The sequence below is a fragment of the Fistularia commersonii genome, chromosome 21 (assembly GCF_037954325.1).
Source record: "Fistularia commersonii isolate RoL2024-O1a breed Wild chromosome 21, RoL_Fcom_v1.0, whole genome shotgun sequence".
NCBI classification, from domain to species: Eukaryota; Metazoa; Chordata; class Actinopteri; order Syngnathiformes; family Fistulariidae; genus Fistularia; species Fistularia commersonii.
The window spans coordinates 12464689-12487350 of NC_141304.1; the positions used below are offsets into that span (position 1 = coordinate 12464689).

A 22662-nucleotide genomic window follows, 5' to 3' on the forward strand; every position below is an offset into this window, starting at 1 on the left:
GGTGGCGTATTTGCAGGGGGATGCGCCGATGTTGCCGCGTTGTCAGATGATAATCCCGCTCCGCTGCCAGTCCTACTGGATCCCTACGGAGCCTGGCGCGAATGTAATTTCCCCTGGCTAATTTAGTGAAGAGTCTAGTTTATTAAGTGGCCCCGTCTGTCCGCGCGAGAGATTGCGAAGGAAGGCCGACGATTAAATGTCTGGCTGATGCGGCGTCGTGCTCGCTCCGTATCTGGCGGCGTGATGCACGACTTTCCCTTTTAACACACAAACAAACCCACTCCCCGCTCCGATAGCATGTTTGGCGTCAGACTCCTCCGCCCGTGATTCCCAATTCCGCATCTCGATATCTCGACGGCGCTCTGCAAATAAACTCTGGTTTTGGAGTCCGGAAAACAGCGACTAATGTTTTTGTTTTTACATTTCAAACACAGAAGCGTGCTTCGCTTAAAAAGCTCTAGCGCTTTTCCTTTTCTCTCCCCTCCGCCCCGACTCTCTGACTAACGCTCCCTCCCTCCATCCTTTTGCTCTTCAGCTCTAACGGTCCTTGACAGCTGGAGATGAAAAAGAAATTTTGATATCAAACACCTACATAAAGGAGGGCTGACCTTTGATCAGCCGCCCGTTTGATGTTGTGACATGAAATTTGCATCATGGAAGCCCGGGCGGCGGACGCCACGGCGCGGAGGGCTAATGCCGGAGCCCTGTCACGAGCGGCGAAGGTCAAGGATCTATTAGGAAAGAACAAGCCCTCTCATCCCAGGGCGAGAGCCCGGCGCGGCATTTGATGTTCGATACACAGAAATAGAATAGAAAATTGATCCCCGAGAACAAAGCGGCGACAGTTTGAGCATTCATCAGAATCCAGCCCTCGGGTGATCGCGGGCGGGGGGCGCGGGGGATTATTAGATATGATCTTGAGTTTAGCTCACAACATCTATAACCCCTACAGGTCAAAAATAACAGGCCTCTCGCTAAAGGAACAATCTGGTCGCTCGACCCGTGATTTATTCGTCGGTGTCGTATCCGCCGAATGAAACGGTCGTCCCCCCCCCCCGCGCTCTAGCGGCGTCGAGGGCCGCCCCGGAGCATACGGCGCACTCCTTCCCGATGTCGCCCATTGATCTGTGAACAGGTGGATCAGTGGAGCTCCGGAGCCGTTTCATTATTCACACTGGCACGTCGTCTTTCATGCCCCGGCGCCGTTTCGGAAAAAGACCAAAATAACCCCGCCGCCGCCGCAACCGTCCATCTTTCATCCGGCCATCGGCACAGAGCCTCATTAGTGGCGTATCACAGGTGGGGGGGGGGGAGAGGAAGGATGCACGCTCACGTTTAAACCCATTATCCGTGGCTATCGCTCTTTTTTTGCCTCATGCAAACACACACACACACACACACAGCATGTCAGGCAATTATTTGATCTCATTTCAGGCAATATCATCATCTGTCCTCTGGTCTGTTCTCCCTTTCAAAGTGCAGCGTTAAAACATGTTAATATGTTTGTAATTGGGTTGGCGTGGCGACGCTGCGGCGAGCGCTTCCGCCTCGCAGCGACGAGGGTTGACGGTTTGTTTCCTGACGAGGCGCTCTTTCTGTGCCGGGTCTCCATGTTGTCCTCGTGCCTGTTTGGGTTTCCCTCTCCGTCTCATTGCAGTTCCTTGGAGCCTCTAAATTGTCCAGATGTGTGAATGAGAGAGTGAATTGATGTGTTTGTAAGTAAATGTTTAAATATTACACATTATTTTTTCACTTTTATTGTTTTTATTTTTATTTTTTGTTTTAAATCTGAACTTTGCGAGGATGTTTATGTCTGTACAGTGTCCCTGAGTATTAAGTCTATTATTATTGTTATTATTATTATTATTATTATTATTATTATTATTATTGTTGTTATTATTATTATTATTATTATTATTATTATTATTATTATTATTATTATTATTATTATCCATCCATCCATCCATCCATCTATCTTGTGTCACTTATCCTTGCGGGGGATGCTAGTGCTTATTATTATTGTTACTATTGTTATTATTATCATTATTATTATTATAATCATTAATAATTATAATAATAACAATAGGAATAATAATAATAATATTTCATCACCCAGAAGGCTTGGTGTTGTACAGAGTTGCCTGAGCAACACCTGAGTATGAGAGTTGTCACGTAAGTAATAATACGTATATAGTAAAAAAAAAGGAAATTATGTTACTTTTATATGGAAGTATAATCTAAGTTTGGTTTTGAATATTTCATGTTGAGAAATTAAAATTGGATGCTGATAATCAAGCTAAGGCAAAAATAAATAATGCTGGTTTAAATGCATTGGTTTAAAAAGAAAATGCTTTTCTTTTAAAGGAAAGGAGATGTGTTTATAAACACATTGGTAAATGTTCGGTAAATGTTTATATACTATATTACCCAGAAGGATCGATGTTGGTCGTGGCAACGAGGGAGTGCGAGGCTCGCGCAGCTTAAGTAATAGAGTACATATGTAGCAAAAAAAAAATATCTTTGTCTGAAAGCTCGACCTCAGTTCATTCTTTCCTTGTCTTTTCTTTATTTCCTGTGACTTCCTGTTTAATTTTGATAGTTAGAAGACTGTGTTTCATCTTTCCACCTAACTTCCTGTCCTCTCCCCATCCTTCAAATCCCCTCTGCTCGTCCTCACTTGTGTTTTCATTCTCACCGACCGCAAAGCCAATGGGAATCCTGCTCTGTTGTCGGTCAACTGATTCACGAACGTCAGTGAAAGCGGCTCACAAGAGGACACGGCGGGAGGTTTCTTCAAGATGTCATCCATCCAAAGTTCTCCCCGGCCTCTCTGTGTATTTGTGGACGTCCTTCTCACCACTGGCCTCAACCCCGACTTTTCCCGTGACAAGTCTGGACGGAGTCGTGAGAACGTCGGTCTTCAGAACCGGAGTCAGAACCCGAGTCTCCCGATTCTCCAGAGACCCTCTGCAAGTAACTGTTGTCCTGACAAAAATATCTTCAAACAAAGCCATCAAAGGGATCTTCTGTTATTCTGAGTTCAAACTAAATGAAGCTCAAAAGTGGGGCTTTTTCCAAGTCTTTAAATGGCAAAGGCAAACATTAGATTGCATGGAAGTCATCAAACAACAATAACTCTGTCTTGTTGTCGGAAAAAGGTGTCCGCCGAAGGGCTGATACATTGGGATTATTTTGAAAAGGGTATTTCGGTGTCTGAAGCCAGCAAAGAAAGAGTTCGAGAATTTTTTTTTCAGTAAAACGGTAACAAGCACCGCGATTCACTGTGTAGGAATTTGTTTAAATCCAATAGTACAAATACGTACAATAAGAACAGCTCCAAAGAAACGTCCGCCGAAGTGAATAAAGCACAGATATAACAACCACGCTTGTTAAAACCAGAGCAGAGAAAGTACCAAACCGAAAGCGGGGCCAGAACCCGAAAAACAGAAGACGAAGCAACTTGAAGATATGAATGAAAGTCCAAGAAGTATTCATAAAGTCCAAGTTAATGGCTTATCCTGTCCTCGGGCCGGCAGGGGTGCCGGACCGTATCCCAACTGTCATTGGACGAGAGTCGGGGTTCACCTTGGACCGATCGCCAGCCAATCACGGCGCCACATATAGAGACCCACATCCACAACGAGACGGTGGCTCTCGTCGCGCGAACTCATCGCACCAATCGGTATTCATCCCGTCACGACTGATAACAAGTCAGCTGTTTCCACGTCGATACATTTCACAATAATCTTTGAGAAACGACAAAGGGAACAGCCGCCGCGACGCGTTATCTCCCGACAACCGGCGTGAGGTAAGGACTAGGCGGTTTTAAGACTCGGGAGTTTGGCGGCCTGATCGATAATCTTGTTGTCCATAATTATCTCACCGTCATTAATTACAATTTCAAGGCTCATTTCTCGGGCCACAGATGCCCGTTCTGCGGGGTGAGGGTGAGCGGCGGGGGAGGGAGGCCAGCAGAGGAGTGATTAATCCTCTGTCTGTTGGTCCGTCTGAAGCCGGCCGTCACTCTGGAGGGGTGAAATGCGAGCGCTCTCTCATCTGAGACTCCGCCAATGGGAGACAAATCAGACCTTTTGGAGGCCGGATCCATATCCTCCTCTGATCAACCACGTTTGGAGAGCGTCGCTTTACTTTTAAGCTTCTTCTACCTACACCTCTTCTGGCGAACGTGATACACGACATATGGACGTCGGAGCCGAGAGGAAAAACCCACTTGGACCGGAGCCCAGAGCGCTGCGGCGCGGCGGGAACCCGACACCAGTTAATAAACTCGCCCAATATGTTTGCAGCTGGATCAACACCGTCAGATCATTTTCCATGATGGCAGAAGGATAAATCACCGCAGTGAATTCGGAAATCTACGACGCGCATCAACTTTTCAGACGTGAGAAAACGAAAGAGATCTATTCGGGCGTTTTTTTTTTTGTTTTTTTTTTTATCCCAACCCCATCTCTGAGAGAAATGAAAAACACTGTAATACACAGCTGCGGTTCGCAGTGGATTTCCGTAAATGGCTTTGCAGTGATGTCAGCGAGGAGAGAGAAAAACCCTTATTTAACAGAAATAAATTCAGTAAATTAAACAATGACAGAAAAAAAAGCATGCACAAAATTTGTTGAATTTCCTATTCACCCTCCTTTTTGTATAAAATAAAATAAAATAAAATAAAAAAATTAAATTAAATTAAATTAAATTAAATTAAATTAAATTAAATTGGACTGTTTTTTTTTTTTTTTTGCCTACAGCAAATCCAGCATGATGTGTGACGTTGCTAAATGTGATCAGTGCCTTGCCAACCTTTCCATCTGTCTGGGATGAGGGGGCGAAGTCGCCAGATTGGCCGAATGATTCGGTCGGAGCCAAACAGCTGTCGGCTCCAATCACACGGCGCGTTCCCAAGACAACACCTGGATACCCGTGTGAAGGAGTGAGCGCGCTTACATCATCCTCCCAAGATGAGGGAATGAGGTTAGTGTTGTTGTGTTGCGATTATGTTTGATTAGTGTTGTTAACGTGCGAATTATAATCAACAGCGGTCAACTCGTTTCCCTTACCCCCGCAAAGGCGCTACCGGTTTTGAGGGAGCGGCGTGACCCTAAAACGCCATCTGATCGTCATGAGTTTTTCACATCGATCCGTCAGGAGGTCGTGACCTTAAGGCCTCTGGTCTGACCTGAAGGCCCGCGATTAACATCTGCTCAGAATACAGCTGAGGAACCTCGCCGGCTCACTGACGCCATCTGCTGTCTGTGTCTGGAGAGAAAAAAAAATGTGAATTTGAGTTTCAGAGGCCTTGGAGGAAAACCGGAAGAGATTCACGGATGGAGGGAAAAAGGACGTGAAGTTAGTTTTTGTGAGAGAAGAGAATGCGGTGAAGAAGGTCGGACACTGGAGGTGTTTGCTGTGGAGACTCCTGAAGGGAGAAGTATGGGGAGAAAGAATTTCAGTTTTAACCACAAGAGTGATCAAATCTTTTAAAAACACTCTGTGATGTGCAAAAGTTCTCAGCTACAAATCATTAAGTCTCAAAATTAAGCATATAAAACGTGATCAAATGGAAATACCCATGTAATACCCATGTAAACTAAAGATGAGCTGAAGAGAACTGCTTGGTTCATTTTTTTTTAGGTAGTCTTTTAGTTTAGTCTGTCACTTATGTAATGCATCATGAGCCATACATTCAAGTTTCAATGAGTATTTTTCAAAATAAAACAAAATAAAATAAAATAAAATAAAATAAAATAAAAAAAAAACGAAATGAAATGAAATGAAATAAAATAAAATAAAATAAAATAAAATAAAATAAAATAAAATAAAATAAAATAAAATAACATGGTCCTTAAGACATTATCTGATTTGTCACTTATGTAATGCATCATGAGCCAAACATTCAAGTTTCAATGAGTATTTTTCAAAATAAAATAAAATAAAATAAAATAAAAAAACGAAATGAAATGAATTGAAATAAAATAAAATAAAATAAAATAAAATAAAATAAAATAAAATAACATGGTCCTTAAGACATTATCTGATTTGTCACTTATGTAATGCATCATGAGCCATACATTCAAGTTTAAATGAGCTTTTTTCAAAATAAAATAAAATAAAATAAAATAAAATAAAATAAAATAAAATAAAATAAAATAAAATAACATAACTTGGTCCCTAACACATTTTCTGATCCGTCGCTTATGTAATGCATCATGAGCCATACATTCAAGTTTAAATGAGCTTTTTTCAAAATAAAATAAAATAAAATAAAATAAAATAAAATAAAATAAAATAAAATAAAATGAAATAAAATAAGATAAAATAAAATAACATGGTATTTAACACATATTCTGATTTTCAGGCTAATGTAACACTTGCCATTTGTGATTTTTATTGATTCATTTATTTGGTAGAAATCCCCCGATCTCCTCTCCCCTTTTGATCGTCCTCTGAAAAAAAAACAGTCAGTCTTGTCTCTTTGTATCTGCGCAGCTTTCTGAAAAACCTAATGGTCACCGAGCCGCGCGGCAAGAAGGGCAAGTGCAGGAGAGGCTATTAAAGTGCCGCAAAACATAAGCGGTTTTCCATGTGGAGAAAGGAAGGGGAACCAGAGGAAGAGGAGTCGACGGGGGCCTGGCGAGGAGAAGCAGCTGGGGTTGTTTCTCCGCGTCAGGATGCAGCTGTACGGAGGCCAGACCGTGGAGAAGCCTCATACCTCCGCTGCAGAAAAGGACGAAGAAAAACAGGAGGGCTCGGCGCAAGAGACGACGCAACCGCGGAGTTTGTTTCTGACGAAAGCCTGCCCCGAGGGAGCGGGTGCAAATTTACCCCCGTCTTAGTGTATTCTCAACGAGTGTGTGTGTCTGTTTATGATTATGGGTTTTTGAGATTATGGAAGTTCATATGGCGAAAGACAGGATCCCGAGCATGACCAAAGAAAACAGATGGCTCTCTGTCTGTCAGCGCCGTCGAGGTAAAACCCCCGCCAACCTCAGAGGTCCCGCAGAAGCATGCGTTCGTGGCGGCGACCGCTTTCCAGTTTATCCGAGGAAATCTGCATCATATTAAATCCATTTTACACCGCACCGGTGATTATCTCTGTCTGAGTTTGCAGACATTCATCTTGATGAACTGGAAAAAAATATATGGAGTTCTGCTGTCTTCCACTAGGGGGCACACTCCCTCCAAAATTTGGAGGTAGGCTCCCTTTTTTTTTTTTTTTTAAAAAGTAAACTATTTCAAATAATCCTCTTAGATGTTTAAAATATTTTAAAAAAATGTATCGAATAAGTTGGCCGTGGAGGTGTATTTTAATGATATAGTAAAAAAAAAAAAAAGTACAAAAATCAATTGTAAAAAAATTGTAAAAAAAAAGTAAAAAAAAAAAAAAATATATATATTTACCTCTTCGATTAAAGTGAACCCCCCACCTCGCTGGAGGCAGGAAACTAACACAGGGGGGTTTTGTCCTATCGCGGCCGCGGGGGTTGAGACCCTCCACCCCTTCCCAGTTGAGTCAACTTGCGGAGATGAGACGGGAAACAGGTGTCACCCATGACCTTCAGTGTTCAAACACCGCGGGCCTCACAATCTGAAAGAGGGGGGGGGGGGGGCAGGAAGTTACTTTACCGTTTCCCCCTCTGTCATCTCCGCTCCGCGCCCCGGCCCCGCCAAATAGCGGGGGTAACTTCACACTCCCATGTTGATGATTTCCACTGGAAGCCACGATGTTCAGGATTCGTGTGATCATCAACATCAACCCGCCCCGGTTTCGTTGCAATTTCAATTGCCTTCGAGTCGCCCCGGCCTCAAATGAGAAAGATGACCCCGCCGGACGCAACGCGAGGGAACGCAAAGTAATAACATCTAAATCCCGGCCGCCGGCTTATGTGAAGCCGGAGACGATGGGGAAGTCTGGCGTTGGGAGGGTTAGATGTGGGAGCCGGCGGCGTCTGAGTCCCCAACACGTCTGTCAGCGCCTCCTCTATCACCCACTCTGTTTTCTTCATAAGAAAAAGATTATTTCTGCAGATTATCAGGCTTCAATAAAGTACTTACTGTTAACCAGTTATTGGGAGAAGTGGTCAGACAGAGGTAAAGGACACAGCAGACGCCGACACGGCTTCTGACGAAATAGTCTGTGATAAAAACTTCTTGGCCGGAGTTTAGCAACTCCTACGATCATTTCAGTTTTAGATGAATTTCATGCAAAGTTATACTGCTTTGCTGGATGCAATTTAAATTACGATGCACTCTCTCCCAACGGGGAATCGCACAAAATTCGAGAGATCCTGAAAACCAGGAGACAGAAGGACATCACGCACGGGGCATTAAATCAGCGGAGATGGCGGCCAGGCAGGAATTTCAGAATGTCAAGTTCAGCAGTTTATTTAAAATAGCTGTGAGCAGCAGAATGCGGCCTCCGGGGCAGAAGGAAGGAAACCTGCAGATTTATTCCACCGCTCGCGCTCCGGCGTTACTTCATTAAACGTTTTTTCCCGGGATAAGGGATCGATCTTCTCGAAATATCAAACACCGAGGGGAAAACGGCAAACTTATTTCCATGGTATTGGTAACAGGCAGGAATCAACGGAGATGCATAAATGATGATAAGAGATACACTTGAAACACATACCGAAAAAAAAACCCCAACAAAAACGCACAGTTAATTTATCCTCTGGTAGAAAACAAGACAGTGTCTGCAAAGGCAGGTCAATTTCCTCTGTATTTCATGCGAGCCACTCTATGTCACAGCTTTATGGCCATTATCTCACCACAGACACGACCATAGAAATGCCAAACCATTTGTCTAGAAGGCCGGCTGTTTATGGACTAATGGTTATCCGAGTTGTGCGTCTGTGGCATGAGACTGACAGCCAACTGTTTGACACTGAGGCCACAGAGACAGATGGCAACCAAATGCCTTTTATTGCCTCCCCTTACCACTTGTGTGTCCCGATCACATCAGTCATGACCACCGCGGGGACGGCGTGATACGAAACCCGCTCGCCGTCTCCTCCTCCTCCTCCGCGGAGCGCCGAGGCCGTCGACCAATCACGTCCAAATGTCACCCCGTCTCTGATTTATGAAAACCCGGCGTCTCTACGCATACCTGCGCGCGTCGTTTTTACTTTATGTATCGCTCTGTTACGGCTCTGGTGGGGTGCGTGTACATATTTGTGTGTGTGAGTGTGTGTTTGTGTTTGCGCGGGTGTGTACGTTCATGCGTCAGAGTGTCATATTGCCATACTATGTGCTGATACAGACCCTAGAGCTACAAGTCGCACCTGGTGTGCAAGACCAGTTCACCAGCTGCTGATGACTGAGTGTCAGATGCACACACACACACACACACACACGCACGCACGCACACATCTTGTATATGCATAACTGTATATTTCATGCCTAACACATTTCCAAGCAGCCTTGCTTTTCTACATATGCCCCTTCATGTCACGCACACCCCAGGCAGCAAAAAATACACATCGCCGCATTCGCAGCGCAGACGGACCAACGTCTCGCTGAACGCCACAAATCTGAAAAACACACCGACGTGCGCCGTCCTGAATTCGATTCGAATAAGAATGACATGATTTTGAGATTTAGAATAGAATGTGTCTTTTTAAACAGTGAGACATTATTTATTCGCAGGAATAAATTTGTGTCATCATTTTTAGGAAAATGTGGAAATTTGGCATAAAAATAACCAAAAATATAATAAATTGCATTTGCAGTCAGTTGCTGCATTCATCTGCACATGTAACTATTGTTTGTAACACTATAACTATTTTAACTGCGCTCATCTTTGCACCTGCACTTTCTGAGTTGCACACCAAACTGCACTCAAATGTTTTTCTCTGCATCGCCAACACTGTTCATATTTTTAATAATGTTTACAGATTACAAACTGTATGTTTATCAATACAATTGGGTATTATCAACATTTATCCAAATGCACTGCGGACGGCAAAGTAAGAATTTCATCATCCAGGGAAACACCGCTGTATACAATAAGCATACAATAAACATTTTGAATATTTGAATATGTGTTTTTTGTCCTGCAGCTCAAAATCAAATACAATTTTACACACTCCTTGTGATTCAAGGAAGTTCATGTTTGTATGACTCAACCTTCCTCTGATTAGAGTATAACGTTCATTCGTCGATTCATTCATTTATCCGTACGTCTTATCGTGCACGAGCTGGGTTGAGATTGGGCAGGAGGCCGAGCGCGTCCCGGCTCGATTTTCCTAACATTCAAATCCCTATATTCCAAACAGGTGGGAAATAATTGTCGTCACTTGAAATAACCGACTTCGCCGTTTGACCTTCGACGAAAAGACAAATCACTTTGTTCACAACTTTTCGTAAATACAACGCAATACTAGAAACATGTAGATTGCACTCATATCCTAAAGATAAGATAAGATAAGAACAACTTCATTAATCCTGAAGGAAATTGTTGTGCCAGAGTTACAGAAAATATAATAGTAATAAATAATAAAAAGAAAAAGGCAGAATTAGAAATAAAAATAAACTATAAACTATAAAGTGTCTCAGTGAAACTATAAAGTGTCTTAGTAAACAAGTGATAAAACTATAAGTGTCTTAGTAACAAGTGAGGTAAGGAGTGCACAATAGTATGATAAAAGGAAAAATTGTCATGTAGCTGTTATGAAATGCTGTTATGAAATGAAATATTGCACACGTTTTTTTTTTTCTTAAAAAGCCACCAGGGGCTTCTCGGTAACATTGCGCGTTATCCCCTTCCATCGGATCTATCCGCATTCTCTTCTTTGTCCCGGACGAGATCCGGGACACGAAGGTCGAGACACCGACCGTGAAAACACCTTCCCGCCGATGGAGCGTCGAGGTCATTTTTTTGCTTCGAACAATACGCGCAGGACCAAAGACTGCCTCCGTGGTGTTTGGTCAAGATAAAAACGGCCGCGTCACGACCCAGAATCAAAAAGCAATTTCCCCAAAAGCGGCGAGATAAGGAATCAAAGTTACGCCGGCTCCGGTTGAGTCTCGGCTTGAATGGCGACGCTATTATCACTTTATTTTTCCGTGTACGGCGCTAATCTAATCGCTCATAAAACAGTATAGACAGACTGGAGGTGAAGCTGAAGAGACGCCAGAGGCCCAACACTCCAGAGATTAAGCTCCGCTCCGGCGAGACTGCAGACTCACCGCCACATAGATGTGATATTTGTATTACATTTATATATTTACAATAAATGCTTTTTTTTCATTGCTTCGTATCACCTGTGGGTTAAATGAATACAAAAATGTATGAAATTCACAAGCCTCACCACACTCTTATTAACCTTTCCTATACACTTATAAACCCTTCCTGCACTTTTGGTTGCTTTTTACACTCTTGAACAAGCATCATGTACAGTTGTAACATACATAAACATACTAAGCTTCTCTATTTCTATGGTTATATTTCTATGGTTAGCATCTTCCTCTGACGCTAATGTTCAGTACCAGATTCCTTAAACGTTTGGGCATCATGGTTGGAGTTGAAATAATTTAAAACCTTTCATAGATGATTCACACAAACACAACGCCGCAGAGTAACACTACGAGTAGCGATCGCACATCCGTGCGAAAAAGACAAGGTGAGAGACGCTACGACGGCTGAGCCAATCAGAGCCCACGATACAGAACACAATAACAGTGAGTGTGTGTGTTTTGATGCTCTCTCTCGGGAATGCTCATTTTACCATAAAAAAAATTGAAATAATAAATATGTAAAAAATACATCCAAAAGCCGTAGCGAAAAATCTGCGCAATAAGATGTAATGAAAAAGTGATATGGTCATATGATGAATGAGTCAAAGCATAACTTTTTTTTTTCTTTTTTTGTATATAAAGGACTGTCTCAGAAAATTAGAATATTGTGATAAAGTTCTTTGTCTTATGTAATGCAATTAAAAAAACAAAACTTACTTTTTCATGTTATTCCAATATTTTGAGATAGGATTAGATAGAGTTTTCTTAAGATGTAAGCCATAATCAGCAATATTAAAATAATAAAAGGCTTGCAATATTTCAGTTGATACGTGATGAATCCAGAATGTATGACATTTTTGTTTTTGTAATTTCATTACAGAAGATAAAGAACTTTATCACAATATTCTAATTTTCTGAGACAGTCAAGCACACACACACATATATATAAATGTATATATATACATATATATATGCTAGGGGTTCCAGGGAAAATAAGAAAAACACACAAGTGCACGGTCTGGTTCATTCTTGAGGAAATTCTTCTGCAGCCTCTCCTTATTGACACGTTTGTTAGCGGTGGGACCACGAGGGCGAGGTGAGAGGCAAGGAAACCATCATACCCCCTTCTGAGATGGACAAGCCCCTATTATCCCCTCATCACCACCCTCCTCCAACACCGAGTGGGGGCCCATAATTGGACCTTTGTGCAGTGTGTGAATTCTTCGCCTTCACACACTTTCCCAGACTGTGTCCGGCTACCAAACAGATGGGGTCTGTATGCAGCGGACACACACACACACACACACACACACACACATACACATGCTGCTCGGCGAAAACGTCCACATGCGTGTACGCAGTGCATCCGCGGGACATGTCACAAACACATGCCAGACCCTCCTCGTGCCCCATTAAAAAAGAAGTTGCAGGACAATAACAAGAGAAGTTGTTGGAGGAGCGCTGAGCTCCTGCGAGGAGCCCCCCCCCCTACACACACACACACACACACACACACACTTTCCCAAACGCTCAATAATGTTTTTGTACCCGCGGATGTTTGAAGCCATTGAGGGAGAATGCATCATTTCTGGAAAAGGGTTGCAGGAGAGAAGCAAAGGCACGGATCTATTGTTTGGCCTTCCTTTGCCTTCGCTCTCATTATTGGACATTGTGATAAGTAGCGCGGCTTAAAAGAAAGCAACGCATCTCCAAGGCAACCGGGCCTCACGATTGTGTGTCGGCACTTTGGAGCCCGCAGCTGCACGGGCGTTTCTCAGGGAGAGTCCTGTCCTGGCTATTGGCAGTAATGGTGTGTGTGTGTGTGTGTGAGCGTGTGTGTGTGTGTTTGTGTAATGATGCGGGGCCTCCCTCTCGTTCTCTTTAAGAAGTGACAAGAGGGCCGCAGCTTCTCTTACTTTTTGTCCTCTTTTGTCCCTTTGCTTCGTTCCCTCCACTCGTCTTCCCACCTGGTTCTTCAACTTTTTAATTTTTCTTTCTACCAAAAAGAGAAAGCGAGAAGAACCTGCACCGCGCAGCCGACGTTCATTCATTCATTCATTCATCCGCCGCCTGTCAGGATGTCCCCTGATCGCTATCTGGCGACAGGAAACACGCCGGCGCTGCCATCATTAGCGACACGGAGACATTATTTACGTCTTAAGACAAGATATCAGACGGCAGTAAATTATCAACGTGAGCGTAAAGACAGAGACGGGCTTTTTACAACGGGGCGGAAAAAAAAGGGGCGTTTGAAGCCGCTTGTTAAATTGTCTGTCTTTCTCTTTAAAGCATTTATGTTTTATGACAAATACAAACCAGCTTTCCCTGCTCTTGGTAGAAAGTGCGTCTGCTTCCTGACATTTAAGAGCAGGACAAATTGCGCCGTGGCACTTTGAGCATTCAAAGCAAATGTCATGATGGACTCTGGCAAGAATTTCCCGCAAATCAATAGTCATGCTTTTTTGCATGGAACGTAGCTGGAACATCTGCTGCCTGAGGTCTGACCAACAGGTGCCACGCAGCAGCGCCGTGGCGTGAGAACGCGGAATCCACTGGGAGCGCCGCGAGACCAGCATCCCCGCTCATGTCTGACTTTGGGGAAATTCCCTTTATGAAAAAAAAGGGGGCTCCCACAGTCCGAAACACATGGAGGAGGTCGATCGGAGACCCAAGATAGCACGTTCGTGCGGATGAGAGGATGAATGCTTGCATGTCTCCAAAAATAAAGATAAATAATTCGCATGTAGGGGTGCTGAAGCGCTAACCACCATGTGTGGAGTTTGCATGTCGTCCCCCCCCTCGTGCCTGCGTGGGTTTCCAAAAACATACAGCGCGTTAATCGGAAAAAAAATGAGAAAAATGAATGAGTGAGTGAGTGAGCAAATGTTATCTGTGTTCAGATTAGATTCAGTTTATCGTTATCACACATGTAAGGATACAGATTAAGGAAACGCATCTAATCAGAAGTGCAGATAAATGCAGTAGTTATAGAATAAATGCACGTAGTGCAAGTAGAGGTGAATAAGATATGAGCAGAATACAGACAACCAGTGCAAGTATGGTGGATAATTTTTACATGTCATACAAATTGGTAGTACGTTACATTTTGTACAATGTACAGATGGAGCTTTATGCATTGTTTATGTTTTGTATGTGGCCCTGAGATTGACAAATCGCCCAAAAGACAGCTGTGAGAAGCTGCAGCATCCCTCGCGACCCTGAGTGCACCATAAGATGGATGGATGGATGGTTATTCTACATATTGTACAAAAAAAAAATGTATTCACGCATGATGTTTCGAGCAAACATAATCTCTTCCTACCAGAGAAAGGTGGTTTAATGAAATATGTTTTTTTTTTTCACCAATTGCGGCACTCGGAACATTATTTTGAGCCCCCCTGCCTGAAATCAAATTTTTGTGTTAGTGTGGCCCGCGTGTTTTTTTTCTCACATGCATCTGGGGGTTTTATACAGTGGGTTTTGAAAAAAACGCGCAAGGAAAAAATTCTAAATTTTTTTAATGAAAAAACGCCTGTTGAAATAATCTTTTCTTATTTGTATAAAAAACACAAAAAATGATAGCAAAAAAAAAAAGGGTGAAATTAAAAAGATTGACTTAATAACCAGAATAGCCACCATTAGCCTTGCAAACATCATACCTCCTCTCATACATGCTACCAATCAATATTCTAATGAATTGTTGTGGCAAATTTTCCCGCAGTGACAAAATTTTTTCTTTTAACTCAACAATATTTTTGGGGTGTAATTTCATTCAATTCTTTTTTAATATTCATTTTAAATATTAATTGGTCATGTATTTTTAGAGCAAGATTTTTTATAATTCACCTGTTTATCTCCTTTGCACTAAAACAAAGGAAAAAATTGGACTTAGTGTTACTTCTAGGTAATGATTTTACTGGTCTGGCCTCCTTGACATCGAATCAGGCCGTATGTGGCCCCCAGACCAAAATGGGTTTGACATCCCCGGTTTATATAACGACATGCAACCAGCATCATTTGTGAAAAATATCCCAAAATAGCAGAAATGTTTGCATGTGGATCAGATGAATTTTTAGTCAGACTACTCATGTTGTCCCTGAGAAAGAAAAACACCAGGATGTTCCTCTGCAAGCGCCTTCATTTGTCATTTCTTAACTCCTTTCGTGCTTCAGATTGTCAACAGGATGGCCGGGAACGGCCGGGGATGGACAAACGGCGTCGGATTAGCAAGCGGTTCCGCGTCCCAATCATCATCTGAGGGATGGCCAATGGTGTGAGAATGGAAACAACCGCCATTGTTTTTATAGTCATTATGCAAGCATTATGCAAGCTAGAAATAGAGGTACAGAAATCTAAAAAAAGGGATTGTACAGTAGAATAAAAATAAAAAGAAACTGATAATAGCAGCAAAATAGCCGCCGGCAACCATAAAAACCTATCTTTAACTTAAAAACAAACAAAAATGTGCAATATCTCATTTCTGTGCAATATTCAGAAACTGTGCAATATTTCATCTCATAACAGCTACACTGTGCAATATTTCATCTCATCTCATAACAGCTACACTACAATGTTCCCCTCTATCATACTATTGTGCACTCCTTACCTCACTTGTTACTAAGACACTTATAGTTTTATCACTGCTTACTAAGACACTTTATAGTTTCACTGAGACACTTTATAGTTTATAGTTTATTTTTATTTCTAATTCTGCCTTTCTTTTATTATTTATTACTGTTATATTTTCTGTAACTCTGGCACTGCAATTTCCTTTGGGATTAATAAAGTTGTTCTTATTCTTATTATTCTTAAAATAGATGGTCTATCTATATGTATATATACTTATATTAGTATATAGATATACTGTAGATATATATGAAGAGAAGACTTCAAATTCTGGTGTATAGGAGGTGGAAGTGTTTATACTGTAGAATAAAAATAAAAATAAATTGATGATAGCAGCAAAATAGATGATATCACCAAAAAACAAAAACAACACAACACAACACAACACAACACAACACAACACAACACAACACAACATATATACATATACATATACATGTACATGTACATATACATATACATATACATATACATATATATGTGTGTACATTTATATGAAGTGTGAACTTAGTGCAAACTCTTGTGTTTAGGAGGTGGAAATGTTAACATAGTTGAGTAAAAATAAAAATAAATTGAGAATAGCAGCAATATAGATGATAGCACCCAAAAACAACATCTATAAATATAAATATGCATGCATATTTAGTGCAGACTTTGCACTGCAAATTCTAGTGTATAGGAGGTGGAGGGTGTATGATTGTCTTTTGGGTTTGAAGTTCAAAATGGTTGTCTGCAGGAAAATAAATAAAATAAAGTAAGGTGTACTGAAAATAAGGTGGGGTTTATAGAGAGGAAAAAAACAGGGGTTGAGGAAGGTGGTGTGTGTGGTCTATGTGTGTGTGTGTGTGTGTGTGTGTGTGTGTGTGTTTGTGGGTTGGGGGGGGGGGTAACTGAAATGACACTTCTCCCAGAAATGTTTGTTTTTCCCGTTTGGCGGCATATTGACATAGCTGTTCATTCCAGGCTGTTCTGTCTATTCACAGACGCCCAGGTGCTCTGCGCGCCCAACAGCCGGTGAGCCCTGTCATTGCAGGCCCTTCGCCACGGCAACCGGCCCCACGGAATTGATGATTTCAACACTCGGCCCGTGGGGAGCGAGCAGGCCGTCGACAGGGGATTGAGCCGGTAAAATAAGCAACACGATGCAAAAAAAACAAACAACCTTGTTTCTGCAGAATCTACTTTTGTCAGAAATAATAGCTTCCACAAAGACTCGTCAGAGGATATTATTATTATTATCATTATTATTTACATTTATTATAATTACTCATTATTATCATTTATTGTTATTATTCTTATCATTTATTTTTATTGTTATTATTATTTATTTTTATTGTTATTATTATTATTATTATTATTATCATCATTACTATTATTATTATCAACATTTATTATTATTATTATTATTATGTTTATTACTATTTACATTTATTTCTATTATCATTACTATTATTATTATTTACATTATTTATTATTACTATATTAGCGTTTATTTGTATTATTATTATTGTCATTATTAATTTTATTATTATTATTTACATGTATTATTATTATCATTATTATTATTATTATTATTATTATTAATGTTTATTATTATTATTATTTACACGTATTATTATTATTATTATTATTAGCATTATTATTAGCATTTATTATTATTACTAAGATAATTTATTATTATTATTTTTATCATCATTATTATTACTATGATTATTATTACCATTATTATTTACATTTATTATAATTACTTATTATTATCATTTATTATTATTATTGCTGTCATTTATTTTGATTGTAATTATTATTATTATTATCATCATTATTATTATTATCAACATTTATTATTATTATTTTATTTTTGGGGGGGAGGTGCATAAAATGCTGTGGTGCGATGTTTCACCGAGAGGGTCATAAACTCCAGCTGTTGACGGCCTCGGGTTCGGGGCGCGAGCGTGCAACTGGACGCGCACGTAGAAGTGTGAATTATTTATCGAGGAGGCTCGTATCTACCATTCCACCCCGCCGCTGCTCCGAATGCATGGCAGGGCTCAGATGGAGCGCCAGGATAACAGATACTCAAAGGGGGAGAGACGAGGTGAAGAGGGAGGAGGAGGAAGAGTCACGACTCCTCGGCTTCTGACGAGGCCTCGTTCCGGAGCGACACTTTCCTCCTCCTTCGTCGTTTTCCTGCTTCTGCTTCCACATAATTATGCTGGTGGACGTGAGGAGGCCAGGAAAGACCTTCTCGCTCCCTCGGGGCGCTGGAGGGAAAGATGCCGTCTCTCATTAAACCTCTCAACTCCTCAACTCTCTTTTCAACCAGACTCCCCTCCTCTTATTTCCTCTCCTTTTTCATTCATTCCTCTCCTCTCCTCCTTTCCTCTTTCCTCCTTTTCTCCCTCTCCTCAGACCCTCTTTCCTATCATCTTGTCTTCTTATCTTCTTCTTCACCTCTACTTTTCCTTTCCTTTCCTTTCCTTTCCTTTCCTTTCCTTTCCTTTCCTTTCCTTTCATTTCCTTTCCTTTCCTCTCCTCTCCTCTCCTCCCCTTCTTTCCTCATTCCTCATCCCCTCTTTCCTCTTTCCTCTCCTCTTCCTTCCTTTCCTTTCATTTCCTTTCCTTTCCTTTCCTTTCCTTTCCTTTCCTTTCATTTCCTTTCCTCTCCTTTCTTTTCTTTTCTTTTCCTTTCCTTTCCTTTCCTTTCCTTTCCTTTCCTTTCCTTTCTTTTCCTTTCCTTTCCTTTCCTTTCCTTTCCTTTCCTTTCCTTTCCTTTCCTTTCTTTTTCTCTCCTCTCCTCTCCTCTCCTCTTCCTTCCTTTCCTCTCCTCTTCCTCTCCTTTCCTTTCCTTTCCTTTCCTTTCCTTTCCTTTCCTTTCCTTTCCTTTCTTTTTCTCTCCTCTCCTCTCCTCTCCTCTCCTCTCCTCTCCTCTCCTCTCCTCTCCTCTCCTCTCCTTTCCTTTCCTCTCCTCTTCCTTCCTTTCCTTTCCTTTCCTTTCCTTTCCTTTCCTTTCCTTTCCTTCCCTTTCCTCTCCTCTCCAGTCTTCTTGCCTCTCCCTCTTATCTGATCAGGCATCCACTCACTCTTATTTGCAATTCTAATGAAAATCAGACACCTGCCCTGCCAGCGCTCTGCAGCTCACCGCTGCAACAGCAAGGTGAAAAAGACAGGAAAAAGAGGCGGGAGGGAGTAAAACAGAATGAGAGAGAGAGAGAGAGAGAGAGAGAGAGAGAGAGAGAGAGCCCTTATCAGAGGAGGGATATTATGTTTCTGTTGTGTCGGTAGATTGGATTGTGAGACGGCCCGGAGAGAGAGAGAGAGCGAGAGAGAGAGAGAGGACAAAAAAAAACGTGGTCCCTTTCAGGCTCGACTCCTGCGACAGGAGACTTCTCACGCGGTGAAAGAGTCCCCGATATAATGTTGGCGGTCGAACCGGTCCCGGGACGTAACCGGGCCCGCGGGAGGTCCGACATCGGGGTTATCCTTCCCTCCTCCGCCCTCCTCCTCCCTCGTCAGGGGAGTCGGCGAGAGATTGTTAAGTGGAGATGTGACAAAGTGGACACGGTCTTCAATACCGATCCGTATCGCCGATTGAATGGGAAGTTGTTTCCAGAGGTGACTCAAGCCTCGGGTATCGACCCCGACGCTTTGTTTACCGGCCGATCGCAGAATCCCCGAGGCTGAAAGCGGCGTATAAAGTTACAGCGCGTGTAATATAAGTTAAAGACGGCGCTCGCATAAAAGTATTCGGTGTCCTTGTCGCCGAGGGTTAAGAGTATCGGCGGCGCGAAACGGGGCCTCTAACAGCCAACGGAGTACGTGGCGGAAAAGGAGCAGGTGGGGAGGTCAGCGCCGTCAAATCTGTTTCGGGCCCCCGCAGGACCCGGCCTGTTCAGGGTCCGCTTCCGCGAAAATCCGCATTTGGTCGGACCGGATGCGGAGGCCCCGGAGCAGGTGGCGCTCATTTCTGCTCTCGCTGCTCACTTGGAGTTGCCATTCTACATAAACAGACACCCACGCCCAAACTGTTAGCGAAAAAACAACCTCCGCTGCTATTTTCTCATGTCGTCAAATATGGATCTGTATCTGCGTATCTACCTGTTTAATGCAACGCTACACTTTACTGCTAATTTGTACTCTATTACTGTTATTATTTTTGGGATCGTGAGAAATGTCTTCTCGATTCCTCTGTACGTACATGCGGAAATACTGACGCTAAAGCTAACTGACTTGTTCATAAGATATAGTGTTTCTGGATAAACAAGCCAACATGCAGAGCTCTTCTAAGCATAAATAATCATGATTTGTATTGATATCCCGTGACGTCATATAACGCTCCAAACAGCCGACAGCACGGGACGCAATACGGTCGACTTTAGCTTTGAATTTAATAGTTGGTTTCCCTACTTTGAAGCGACGGAGGGGAATATTTTTGACATGTGGCCTGAAGGGGGGGCCTAGGGGACAAGCAAGAAGTAAAAAAAAAAAAAAAAAAGGAAAAACAGTACGCACCTGTTTTCCTGTTTATTGTATCCCCCCCCCGCCCTCCCTCCAGAGCAGCCAGCGGGACACGAAGAACGGATTTTGCCGGCGCTTAATCCCAGACGGGCGAGGACGTTGGTATTGTCACCCATTTAGAGGGTGCCCGGGACACGTGGCTCACCCTTTAGCGCTCTGGAGAGGGCAGGGGTGAACGCAGAGCGCGGCCGCCACGGGCATGACGGATGTCCCTCGCGGTGCCAAAGCAAACACGGGGAGGTGAGGCGGGGTCGGGGCGTGGCGGTCAGGAGGGTACGGCGAGCACGGGGAGATCAGCGTGCCGTCGCCCTGCCCTTTAGAGGGAAGGAAAAGGGGAGGGAGCGACCGAGACATGGAGGGGGTCACATTCTGCTGCGTCACGCCTGTTTTTTTCCAGCAAGGTGTTGAATGAGAGACCTCAGAATAGATCCGTTTAATCGGCCGAACGTGAAAGGATAAGAAAAAAAAACAACAACCCGCGTTCGAACGGCGATCTTGATCTTCCAGATAACCCCCAGGCCCGGCGCCCAGCTCGCAGCAGCGGCAGGCGGAAGTAAGAATCAGGTAGAATTACACTTGTCTCGTGTCCTCTAATGGCCCACCAAATCACCAGGACATGAGAATTACACAGAACATGTGCAGAGGAACCCTGTAGGTATTGCTGTTACACAACAGAAACTGGATACGCCTTGTCGGCTAACTTTGCGTCCCTGTCCTGCCCTCGGCCCCCTGTGCACCATTATGAAGGTGATGACAGAAGGGCACAGACAATGTGTGAGCTCCGGCCTATTATGGACCAAACGCCGGCGAGTGGCTCTGAGGCGACGGCGGGGTGCCCGTCCCACCTGTTACTTTGCACGTAAGAAGTGGAATTGCCAAAAAAAAATTTGATTCAATGGCAAATTCGCCAAACAATCCGCTCTTCGGTTACATAATGTAAATATGTAAAAAAAAAAAAAAAAATGGACCAATGTGTGAGCCAATAAGAGGAATCCATACGATAAACAAACAGAAATTGTGCTTTTAAAGTGAACAGCGACAAAACGCCCTCCATGCGATTAAATGACATCATCTGCATATGTGGACTTTCCTCAACAGTTGTAAATGACTTGTTTTTTGCATAAATTTGCATCTCCATTTCTAGATTCCCCGAATCCTCTGGAATTCAAGCGTCGTCCGGACGGCTTTTCGGCCGTGTTCGGATCCGAGAACCAATCCTCGAGGAACCATGAGGCCCCACCCGGTGTTCCGACCTTTATTTCTCTTTTATTTTCCATATCATTTCTGCAGAACAACCTGGATTCCTCCAGGAGGATCGTCCACAAACTTTTCCTTTTTAAGATTGAAAAGCACATGCTCAAACAAATATATGTTTTAAAACAATGTTCAATTTCCCCCCACGGAAAATTAAGATAACTTCCCACTAAATGCGTTACCGGTAAAATAATCGGTCACAAGCTGTAACTTTTTGCAAATATAAACAATGTAGGGTGGAGTCTGAGAGCATGTGGAGCCGGGACGTGAGACCCGATCACCGGCCGACACCTGATATGCACATGGAGATGCATTGTAATTCCAGATGTTAACTTGCATACCTGTGTGCGGATCAGTCAGGACATATGTTAAGTATTGCCGTAAAGCGAGCCTCTGTCTCTCTTGCCCTTCCTCATTGTTGCGGCGCCAGGATCACGCCCACGATTCTCACATATATCGTCTTGGGAATTCGCAAAACAAAGCGCGTTCTGCCGCGTCCCGTCGTCGGTATCCGCCTCGGAAACTTTTTCGCTCGGTTTCCGGACGTTTACTGTTTCGAAAATGTCCGGTCGACCCGGAGCACCGCATGAGCGGTAAACATGAGCTGAGGAATGTCTGATAGAAGTTCAGAGTTCAAAACGAAGCATGCCTTGGCAGGGACAGAGGGACATAGCCACCTGGTCATCTGGGTTAATTATAAATGAGGCAGGCCGCAAGGGGAGAAGATGAGCTGGACAGCTGTCTCTTCAGACACACACACACACTAAAACACACACACACACACACACACACGCGCTCCGGAGCACAGCCCGTATGCATTGTCCGCTTTGCTGAGCACCGGATCCCAGAGGCCCATCATGGCTGAAAATCCCTCCGTCACAGCCAGGTGGAACTGGGGAAAAGTTCACCATCGCGGCCGACCGGCTCTCCTCCACGCTCTCCCTCTGTTTCTTTGAAAGAAACAAACCACGGAAACACAAGATGAAATTCCTCGCGTACGTCTTTGGACATTCTCAT

General features: G+C 43.0%; 1 long non-coding RNA gene across 2 annotated transcripts in view; it reads right to left on the reverse strand.

Moving 5' to 3' along the window:
• Positions 1-22662, reverse strand: part of LOC147222344 (uncharacterized) — a 58410-nt gene that overhangs the window by 5204 nt on the left and 30544 nt on the right. For both annotated transcript variants that reach the window (XR_015107802.1, XR_015107803.1), the window contains exon 3: positions 5073-5271. This is a non-coding gene — a long non-coding RNA (uncharacterized LOC147222344). The remainder of the gene's footprint in view (positions 1-5072; positions 5272-22662) is intronic.